Consider the following 12,153-nt stretch of genomic DNA (forward strand, 5'->3'; position numbering starts at 1 on the left):
GGAGGATAATTATATGATTTTCTTAAGGTTCACCTTCTTATTTAGCTTCTCTAGGATCACGAATTGTAGACTCAAAGACATTTAACTATGGCTAGAATCTGCTTATGAGTTAATACATACCATATTCCTATTTTTGGGTCTGGGTTACCTAACTCAGTAAAGTGTTTTCTATTTCCATCCATTTGCATGCAAAATTCAAGATGTTATTATTTTTTACCGCTGAGTAAAACTCTAATGTGTATATGTTCCACAGCTTCTTTAGCCATTTTTCTATTGAGGGGTACCTAGGTTGTTTCCATGTTCTGGCTATTACAAATAGTGCAGCTATGAACAAAGTTGAACAAATATTTTTATAGTATGATAGGGCAACTCTTGGGTATATTCCCAAGAGTGGAATTGCTGGGTCCTGAGGGAGTTTGACTACCAGTTTCCTGAGAAACCACCACACTGGTTTCCACAGTGGCTGCACAAGTTTGCATTCCCACCAACAATGGATGAGTGTTCCCCTCATTCCACATCCTCTCCAACATAGGCTATCATTGGTGTTTTTGAGTTTAGCTATTCTGACAGGTGTAACATGGTATCTCAAAGTGGTTTTGATTTGCATTTTCCTGATAGCAAAGGAGTTTGAGATGTCCTTAAGTGTCTTTTGGCCATTCGAAGTTCATCTGTTGAGAATTCTCTGTTCAGATCAGCACCCCATTTTTTAATTGGGTTAATTAGAGTTTTAGTGTCTAGTTTCTTGAGTTCTTTGTATATTTTGGAGATCAGACCTTTGTCTGATGAGGGGTTGGTGAAGATCTTCTCCCAGTCAAAAGGTAGCCTTTTTGTCTTACTGACAGTGTCCTTTGCTTTACAGAAGCTTCTCAGTTTCAGTAGGTTCCATTTATTCATTGTTTCTCTTATTGTCTGTGCTACTGGGGTTCTACTTAGGAAGTGGCCTCCTGTGCCTATATCTTGTAGACTACTTCCTACTTTCTCTTCTATCAGGTTCAAAGTGGACAGATTAATGTTGAGGTCTTTAATCCATTTGGACTTGAGTTTTGTTCATGGTGATAGATATGGATCTACTTTCATTCTTCTACACGTGGACATCCAGTTACGCCAGAACCATTTGTTAAAGATGCTTTCCTTCTTCCATTGTATACCTTTACCTCCCTTGTCGAAAAGTAGGTGTTCATAGGTTTATGGGCTAATATCTGGGTCTTCTATTCGATTCCATAGGTCTACTTCTCTGTTCTTATGTCAATACCAAGCTGTTTTCTCTACTGTAGCTCTATAATAGTGTTTGACGTCAGGGATTGTAATGCCTCCAGAAGTTCCTTTATTGTGTAAGATTGTTTTGGCTAATCTGGGTTTTTTGTTTTTCCATATAAAATTGATTATTATTCTCTCAAGGTCTGTAAGGAAGTTTGATAGGATTTTGTTTGGGTTTGCATTGAATCTATAGATTTCTTTTGTTAGAATTGACATTTTTACTATGTTGATTCTCCCAATCCAAGAGCAGTGGAGGTCTTTCCATTTTCTGGTATCCTTCTCAATTTCTTTCTTCAAAGACTTAAAGTTATTGTCAAATAGGTCTTTCACTTCCTTGGTTAGAGCAACCCCATGATATTTTATGCAATTTGTGGCTTTTGTGAAAGGTGAAAGGTGTTTCTCTGAGTTCCTTCTCTGCTTCCTTATCCTTTGTGGATGGGAGGGCAACTGATTTTTTGGAGTTGATCTTGTATTCTGTCACATTACTAAAGCCATTTAACTGCTGTAAGACTTCTTTGGGGGTCGCTTATGTACATTACCTTATCGTCATCAAATAACGAAAGTTTAACTTCATCCTTTCCAATTTGAATCACCTTGATTTCCTTATGTTGCCTTATTGCTATTGCTAGAACTTCAAGCACTATATTGAAGAGGTATGGAGAGAGTGGACAGCCTTGTCGTGTCAATGATTATAGTGGAAAGGCTTTGAGTTTCTTTCCATTCAATTTTATGTTAGCTATCGGCTTGCTGTATATTGCTTTTATTATATTTAGGTATGATCCTTGTATCACCAGTCTCTCCAACACCTTTATCATCAACGGGTGTTGAATTTTGTCAAATGCTTTTTCAGCATGCAATGAAATGATCATATGTTTTTTTTTCTTTCAGTTTATTTATATGATGGATTACATTGATAGATTTGCGTATGTTGAACCAGCCCTGCATCTCTGGGATGAAGCCTACTTGATCATAATGGATGATTTTTCTAATGTGTTCTTGGATTCGGTTTGCCAGGATTTTGTTGAGAATTTTTGCATCAATGTTCATGAGTGAGATTGGCCTGTAATTCTCTTTCTTGGTTGTGTCTTTTTGTGGTTTTCATATCAGGGTGACTGCAGCTTCATAAAAGGAGTTTGGCAGTGACTTTTCTTTTTCTATATTGTGGAATACATTAAGGAGTATAGGTATTAGCTCTTCCTGGAAGTTCTGGTAGAATTCTGCATTGAAACAATCTGGTCCTGGACTTTTTTTGGTAGGGAGATTTTTGATAACAGCTTCTAATTCTTCGGAACTAACAGGTCTATTTACATTGTTCATGAGTTCTTGGTTCAACTTTGGTATATGGTACTTATCTAAAAAATGTCAATTTCTTTTACACTTTCCAACTTTGTGGCATATAAACTTTCATAGTAAGATCTAATGATTCTCTGAATTTCCTCTGTGTCTGTGGTTATGTCCCCCTTTTCATCTCTGATCTTATTAATTTGCATGTTCTCTCTCTGCCCTTTGATTAGTTTGGATGGGGGTTTGTCGATCTTGATGATTTTCTCCAAGAACCAGCTTTTTGTTACTTTGATTCTCTGAATTGCTTTCTGTATTTCTATTTTGTTGATTTCAGCCCTCAGTATGATAATTTCCAGCCTTCTACTCCTCCTGGGTGAATCAGCTTCTTTTTTTTCCTAGAGCTTTCAGGTGTGCTGTTAAGTCTCCAATGTGTGCTTTCTCCGTTTTCTTTAATTGGGCACTTAGTGCTATGAACTTTCCTCTTGGCACTGCTTTCATAGTGTCCCATAGGTTTGAGTGTATTGTGTCTTTATTTTCATTAAATTCAAGGAAGACTTTAATTTCTTTTTTTATTTCTTCCTTTACCCAGGGGTGATTTAATAGTTGACAGTTAAACTTCCATGAGTTTGTTGGCTTCCTTGGGGTAGCATTGTTGTTGAATTCTAACTTTAATCCATGGTGATCTGACAAGACACAGGTGGTTACTAATATTGCTTTGTATCTGTGGAAGTTTGCTTTGTTACTGACTATGTGGTCAATTTTCGAGAAGGTTCCATGGGCTGCAGAGAAGAAGGTATATTCTTTCCTATTTGGGTGGAATGTTCTATAGATATATGTTAAGTCCATTTTATTCAATACTTCTAGTAATTCTATTAATTCTCTGTTGGATTTCTGTCTGATTGATCTGTCCATTGATGAGAGAAGTGTGTTGAAGTCTCCTACTATTCGTGTGTGTGGTTTGATGACTGCCTTGAGTTCTAGAAGTTTTTTTTTACATACGTGGGTGCCTTTTTATTAGGGGCATAGATATTCAGGATTGATACTTCCTCCTGATAAATTGTTCCTGTTATGAGTATGAAATGTCCATTTCTATCTCTTCTGATAGATTTTAGTTTGAATCCAATTTTGTTAGATATTAGAATGGCCACACCCGCTTGTGTCTTAGGTCCGTTTGCTTGGAAAACCTTTTCCCAGCCCTTTACTCTGAGTAGATGTCTGTCTTTGTGGTTGAAGTATGTTTCTTGAAAACAGCAGAGTGTTGGATCCTGTTTTCATATCCAGTCTCTAAGTCTGTGCCTTTTTATAGGTGAATTGAGTCCATTTATATTAAGTGATATTAATGACCAGTGGTTGTTGACTCCGTTTTTTTTTTTTATGTAGTAGAGTGTATGTTTTTCCCTTCTTTGAGTTGTGCTTGTGAAGGGTCGCTTGATGTCTGAGTTATTGTAGGCGGTGTTGGGAATGTTGGATTCCTTGGGTTGTGATTTGCCTTCCTATACTTTCTGTAAGGCTGGATTTGTAGCTACGTATTGTTTAAATTTGTTTTTATCCTGGAATATTTTGTTTTCTCCGTTGATAGTGAACGATAGCTTGTCTGGATATAGTAGTCTGGGCTGGCATCTATGGTCCCTTAGTTTCTGCAGTACCTCTATCCAGGATTCTGGGTTTCATGGTTTCCATAGAGAAGTCTGGTGTAAGTCTGATAGGTTTACCTTTATAAGTTACTTGACCATTTTCCTTTGCAGTTCTTAATATTCTTTCTTTAATCTGAATGCTTGGTGTTTTGATTATTTTATGGCGAGGGGATGTTTCTTTTTTTGATCCAGTCTCTTCGCTGTTCTTTATGCTTCTTGAACCTTTATAGGGATCTCGTCCTTTAGGTTGGGGAAGTTTTCTTCTATAATTATTTGAATATATTTTCTGGACCTTTGATCTGCAATTCTTCTCTTTGTTCTGCCCCTATTATTCTTAGATTTGGCTTTTTTATTGTGTCCCACATTTCCTGAATGTTTTGTGATGAGAATTTGTTGGATTTGCTGTTTTCTTTGGTCAGAGCGTTTAATTTCTCTATGGTGTCTTCAGAGTCTGAGATTCTTTCTTCTATCTCTTGTATTCTGTTGGGTATGCTTGTTTCTGAAGTCTCTGGTCATTTACCTATATTTTCCATAGCCATCCGGCCCTCGGTTTGTGATTTCTTCATTGACTCCATTTCAGTTTTCAAATCATGAACTGTTTCCATTACCTGTTTGATTGTTTTTTCTTGGATTCCCAGAATTTCATTTACGAATTTACTCATTTCTTCAAACTTTTTGGCATATTTCTCTTCCATTTCTTTACTCATTTCCTCAATCTTTTTGTTATACTTATCTTCCATTTCTTTACGGCATATTTTCACCTCCTGTTTAAGTTCCTCTATTATTTTCATAAAGATCCGCTTAGAGTCGATTTCTTCTATTTCTTCTGTAGTAGGGTGTTCAATTCTTCTAGTTTCGTGATCCCTGGATTCTGGAGATGTCATGTTGCCTTTCAGGTTTTTGGAGGAATTCTTGCATTGGCGCCTGTCCATCTCCTCCTCTCTGGATGAAACTACTCAGCACTCTCTGGATAGAACTCCTCAGCACTGCAGCAGGGCTAGCTGGTATTCCCAGGACCCAGGAGACAGAAGGGTGGCAGCAGTGGGGGCAGGGAGGGGTCCCATGGAACACCGAAGACCCTGCCTCAGAAGCTGAGGGGGGAGGGGCTGTGCTCTCTTCTGGGACAGACTGCCCCTGCAAGCACCCATTCACCTCTCTGGATAGAACTCCTCAGCACTGCAGCAAGGATAGGTGGTATTTTCAGGACCCAGGAGACAAATGGGTGTCAGCAGTGGGGGCTGGGAGGGGTCCCCTGGAACACCGAAGACCCTGCCTCAGAAGCTGAGGGGGGAGGGGCTGTGCTCTCTTCGGGAACAGACCGCCCTGGCGAGCACCCACTCACCTCTCTGGATAGAACTCCTCAGCACTGCAACAGGGATAGCTGGCATTCCCAGGACCCAGGAGACAAAAGTGCGGCAGCAGTGGGGACAGGGAGGGGTCTCGTGGAACACCTAAGACCCTGTCTCATCCAATTCTTTAAGGGAGTTGTTCATATTCTGTTTAAGGGACTCTATTGCTTTCATAATGGCACTTTTTTCCACTTCTTCTGGATTAAGGTGTTCAAGTCCTTCTATTGTAGGGTCGTTGGGATCTGGTGTTTTCATGCTGTTTTTCAGATTATTGGATGAGGTCTTGCCTTGGCATCTGCCCATCTCTTCCTTCAAATGCTCTCTATTGGATCTTCTGGTACCAGGTCAGGTTCCCTTGTTGGGCAGGGACTTCACTGACAGAAGGCCTACCTTTCCTCAGGCAGGCTATTAAAACACAGGCACTCCCTCTTTCCGGGTTCCGCCTATATCCCAAGCCCAGTGCACAAGGCAGCTGAGCAGTGGAAATTTTAGAGCCCCATTGGGAAGGGAGAAATATAGGAAGGTGTATCTGAATGGAAGCTGCGATCGCAGGCGGGAGAGCTTAGCAGGGTGGAGCCACCACTGCAGGTTGACCTGGGAGTCTCGGGGGTCGGGGAAAGTCTGACCTCTTCCTCGCCGGGCTCCTGCCATGTGCCAGAAGCAAACTCACCCCTCCTATGGCTGTCTGCTAGAAGTGTTAGATAGTATTTTATTTATTCAGTAAAGCTCAATTTTTACTGCATGTAATTTTTTCCTTTTTTTGGTTAAATGACAAAAATATAAGATGAAAATTAAGGTGGTAAAATATTACAAAGAAACTGCTCACATAGTAACTGGAAAAATTATTGAAAAGTTGACTATTATGTAAACTCTTACCTATGTTAATTAATATATATAAAATAAATCTATTAAATAAGGAAATGTCCATACAAAATTCCTGAAACAGATCAAGAAAGAAATCAGTTTGAGATAAAGAATACAAGTCCATGAATATTTCTTGTGTACAAAAGATGTATAAGAAAAAGTAGTAGTTATACTCTGTTACATAAAATAAGCTAACAAAACAAGGTCTTAATGTTCTATAGAAAAATGGGCAACCTCTTGGATACAAATAAATCAATCTATATCTCCAGAAAAGGAATGATTATAAACAAGTGATGCTGAACAGCAGAAGGACAAATGATACTGTAGAAAAATGTAAGGTATTGAAGAAGTATGAGAAAGAAGAAAATAAATAAATAAATAAATGATAGATAATCAAAAAGACAAAAATTGAGACAGACAGAGCCTACTAGAAGAAACAGATCTAAGAGAAACACCCGCAGATAGATTAACTTGTCATTCTCTTCATTGTTCTCTTCACAGCAAGTTTTATATCCTTGTTTCTGAGGCTGTAAATGAGAGAATTCAGCATGGGAACCAAAAAGGTATAAAAGACTGAGACAATTTTCCCCTTGCCCATAGTTTCAGCAGATGATGGCTTCACATAAGCAAGTAGCCCAGATCCATAGAAGAGACTAACAGTTATGATGTGAGACCCACAGGTTCCCCTGGCTTTGGACCCTCCCTTACCTGATGACATTTGAGTGATACTAGAACAGATCAAAGCTTAGGAGACTAAGATAATGAGGCTAGATAAAGAAATATCTGTATGTACCACAATGAAACTCACAAGTTCATTAATGTAGGTGCTACTGCTGGAGAGCTGGAGAAGTGGGAAGATGTCACACATGTAGTGGTTGATGATGTTAGAATCACAAAACCTGAGCCTGAGCATACACCCTATGTGAGACATAGCCCCAGCAAATCCCATCAAGTAAGGACCAAACATCAGCATAAAACACATCTCAGGTGACATAATAACCTTGTACAGCAGCGGCTGACAGATGGCCACATAGCAACTGTAGGCCATGGATGTCAACACATAACTTTTTGAGTTCACAGAAAAACAGAAGAAAAACAACTGGGTTATGCATCCTCTGAAGGAAATGGTGTTCTCTAAAATAAAACTCACTAGCATTTTGCAGGTAAAGACGATTGAATAACAGAAATCAGTGAAGGAGAGAATGAAGATAAAATAGTACATGGGAGTGTGGAGGTTGGAATTTAAGAAAATTAGACTCATTAAGCTCAAGTTTTCCATCAGAGTGGCTGTGTAATTCACCAAGCACAGAACAAATAAGGGTAGCTGGAACTCAGGTTCATCTGTCAGCTCCATAAAAATGAACTCAGACACTGAAGAGTCATTTTTCATAATCATTCAATTCACATGTGGTACCTGGAAGAATAAGTATAAAACTTACCTTACCAAAAATGTATTTTTTTCCCTCCAGGTGGAAAGCTTGTTTTAGTAATTTACAAGCATACGTTGAGAAAACATATAACCTGTAAAGAACAAAACCTGTTCATATTAATTCCTATTTCCTTTTATCTATCCCATAATATGTATCCGCAAAAAGGATGTTAATAGACCTCTAGTGCCTCAGAATATAATTTTTTCATTTCCCCTTGGTCTTTACTAATAATTAAGATTGACAATAATAAACCCAAAATTTACAAAACTGAATTTCAAGGGAAAATTTCAAGATAAAAACCCAAAGCATACAATTGGAAACTGTCGTACATTAGGAGCTCTAGATACTTTAGTTCTCACTGTTCTAGGAAAGCCAAAATTACTGGTAATGAAGTGTGGGACTGCAACTGATGCAGATAGTGTATGACTTGTTAGAAGAGGCCCACTGTTAGAAATGAGTTTTCTGTAGAAAGTTCTTTCTACACACTCAAAAGAAAAAATAAAAAAAAAATAAGCAATTTTGCATGAGACTCCAAAGCACTGCTTCACTCAAAGGAGAATATAAAAGTAAAGGTTTCTGACAAAAATCTTATAAGTACAGTAAGCATTTTCTTCTTTGTAATATTCTCCCTACGGGATGTGACCCTTGAGGGTAAAATTTATTGAGCTGCTGTTTACAGAAATTGCTGTAAAATTAAGGTTGAAACTTTTGAGATTCAAAATCCTATTCAGTTAATACTTTCCCACAAGGGAGAAGCTAATTCCCAAGGCAGAACTGTGATTGGTCCTCTTTGTTATTCTCAAGCTCAGGACATCTCTACATAGGAGTATTCAGAGAACTGCTCACTTGCCATTTTCAGCTTTACTATGAGCATCATTGATTGGAGTAATAAACAGTAGACCACAGGTTTAAAATTTTACAAGATAGAGAAGTAGACAGTAGATAGACAGAGAGAGAGATAGAGGTAGAAGTAGAGAGAGAGAGAGAGAGAGAGAGAGAGAGAGAGAGATAAATAAAGAATAGATGATGGATGGATAGATAGATAGATGATAGATAGATAGATGATAGATGTAGAGAGATGAAAGAAAATAAAAAGAAATATATAATAGATAGATGATAGATAGAAAGATAAATGACACATAGATGAAAGAAAAAAGACAGAAAGATAGATGATAGGTAGATAGATAGATAGATAGACAGACAGACAGATTAAAATCTTCGGATACATATGAGAGTTAAAACAGGCATTCAAATAATGTAAGTTTACATCTATGCCTTTTCATTTTTAACAGTGTAGAAGTAGACTTCAATGATTCTTGTTTACATAGATTTATATCTGAATATACTTAAAAGTAAATCTTAAACATACTTAATAAATGAATAATTAAAACACTGAAAAGGATTTTAAAAAGATGTACACTTTGAATTGGGGCTAGAGTTCTTGCTTAGAATACAAAGACTGTGTGATCAATTCATATGTTTTGCATATAAAGATAATGCAAATTGCTCTTCTTATCATAAGTGTTGTTGCAAAACATATAACAGAGATAATTTAAGGGCAGAAAGATATATTTGGTCTCAGAATTTTATGGGATTTTGGCCTATCTTTACAGGGAAAGCACAGCAGTGGAAGAAGCTCTATTTGTCTATAGCAGGAGGAACATACAGAAAACACATCCTGCATAGAGTTGGCCATAATATAGAGAGTTTTGGTCAGAATACCAACTCATATAACTTTCAAGGCCTTACCATGGTAATCTATTTTTTTTTAAATTGAAATGAGAATCACCTAAAATGGTACTATCAACTTACTGAATACTCAATAAAATATGCAAATAAAATTACAAACACTATTCAGGTATCTTGAAAATTTCCAATCCATGACACATACATGTAGCATGTGAGAAAACATTGGAGTGCATTTATAAATAGTCTATAAACATATACATTGTATACTCAAAAGAAATCACTAAGACCTTAACAAACTCTGGTACATTGGCTGACATGTTTTGAATTATAAGAAAAAGAACAGACAAATGCAAATATTATTGCTGAATGATGTTACTAATAAAGTATCCTCTACAGGCTTGAATTACAATCAGATAGCAAAGTTGGAATTATGGTGAATATATTCAAGTACAGTCCACTAAAATCAGGCCAATACAGAAGAACTTTTCTAACACTCAATGATATCTTTATTGAATGACTTATCAAGTCAGAAGAAATATGAATAGTGATTTCAGAACAAAACTAAAGTGGTGATATTTTTCTCTTCTTTAAAATTTTTTTGAAAACTTAATCTTATGTGTTTTTTCTTTAACTTGAGAATTTTATAATCTACCCTTTTATAAAGATCATAGAAATCTTGCACAAAGAAACAAACTTAATTAATATCATTAATTTTTCCTAATTGGAATTCTAGGTACTGTTTTTTAATATGCTGTTTCACATTTGGAATCTCTATTTAAATAACCAAGGGTGAATATTTAAGATCTTTGAAGAAAAGATGTACTTTGGCTTATAATGAAAAGTACATTATAAAAAGTGACCATTCCATTAAACAGTATTTTTAATATATTATACTGAAAAATAAAAAAAAAATTCTCTGCATTTAACAGATAAAATCAAATACGTGCAACGGGATAAATGACATTAGTAGAGTTCCTTACTTTGTTTCATTGTCATAACAAAAGGACGCTGTTTCCCTGGCAATGTCTACTTCCTCTTTCTCTTACAATTCTTCTGCCCTTTCTTTCAAGAAGATGCTTTCACATTGGCTTAAGAGAATGCGATGTAGACATTACATTTACAGTTGGGTGATAGTTATCCTTCTCCCCTCCTTAATCTTACTCTTCCATGCTTCTAGCCACCAGGCAAATAGTTTTAGAAAATACTAATTAACCACTAGTTTAATTCAAATGATAAAAATGTCAACAAACAGCATCTGAGGATTTTAATAAAGATGTTTCCACTTTGCTCTAACCTCCTACCTGATGACCCTGCTTGTATTTAAAGGTGCATTGGTTTGTGATTTTCTTTTTTTCTATTACTATAAAAGCCTCCATAAAAGTATTACAATATTGCAGGCACAGTTTTTCAAGTAGCCAAAATCCGTGTCTCTGAGTTGTAGTCAATGCAGAATAAACAATCTCTTTGAAGTGATTAATGTGTTTTTGCACTGATATCAACCATTATTCAACATCCAAGACTTTTCCTATAATCTAAATTGCTTGAGTTTTTTTTCTTTTTTGGTTTTGTATTTTGTGTTGTGTTTGAAAAAAAAAATCAGAATGCCCCCAAGCTGATAGATGCGAACATTTCCAGGACTTCCTAATGTTTTAATGTTTTAATCTAATCCAATAGAATCTTTACTTTCTATTGTAATCTCTGAGTAAGACCTTTAGCTGCTTTTTCTTCAGTTAACTATTAAATCACTAATCTTTGATATCGTGCAGGTGAACAACATAAGATGGATTCTTTCACATTGCTTTGCTGTAAATAACGTGATGATTTGTGAGGTACAATGATGGGTGTTCCTCAATAAATGTTCATAGACTTTGCCCCAAAGCTCCATACTCTTCTGTTAAACCTTCAGCTTGTTCTAGTGTTAGAGGAAGAAGTCTTCTTGTTTGTTCTCAGCTGCTCAACCCCAAAATACTTACATGGAAATTATGTTAATTAAATCACTGCTTGGCCCATTAGCTCTAGCTTCTTATTGATTAATTCTTAATTTAACCAATTTCTATTAATCTGTGTAGTGCCACATGGCTATGGCTTACCAGGTAAAGTTCTGGCATCTGTCTCTGGCAAAGTTACATGGAATCTCTCTGGCTCATCTCTTCTTTCACCCAGCTTTCCCTGCCTAATTCTGTTCTGTGCAGCCCCAAGACAGCTCTTTATTAATCAATGGTAATCATATGATAAAGAGCAGAATTCCACATCACCTTCCCTTTTCTGTTTAAACAAAAAGGAAGGTTTTAACTTGAACCCAGAAAAATTACATATAACAAGGCAGGTAACAAAACAGGTTTCAAGTATGAATTATAGTTATAATATTTATATCTACTTTATCTTTTATCATTACTAAGGAAAACAATAGCTTTAAATTCTTCAACTCCATCAAAGATTCCAGAAGGATATTACCTAAGTAAACAGAAAATGCATTATAGCAACTTCCATAACTCTAGAATTTACAGAGACATCTCACTGCCTGGACAACCACCCAAAATTCTTCTGTACCATTGAGGCATCCATCTTTAGCCTACAGGCCCATGGTATCCAGTGAACTTTTCCACAAAGGAGGAAATTTCAAAGACAGTCCCACCTATATTGGTA

The 12,153-nt window shown here is 36.6% G+C and overlaps 1 pseudogene; it reads right to left on the reverse strand.

Moving 5' to 3' along the window:
- Window positions 1–6,854: 6,854 nt before the first annotated feature.
- LOC146894697 (olfactory receptor 8C8-like) lies at window positions 6,855–7,796 on the reverse strand (annotated as a pseudogene).
- Window positions 7,797–12,153: the final 4,357 nt, after the last annotated feature.

The sequence above is a fragment of the Myodes glareolus genome, chromosome 4, assembly GCF_982192425.1.
Source record: "Myodes glareolus chromosome 4, mMyoGla1.1, whole genome shotgun sequence".
NCBI classification, from domain to species: domain Eukaryota; kingdom Metazoa; phylum Chordata; class Mammalia; order Rodentia; family Cricetidae; genus Myodes; species Myodes glareolus.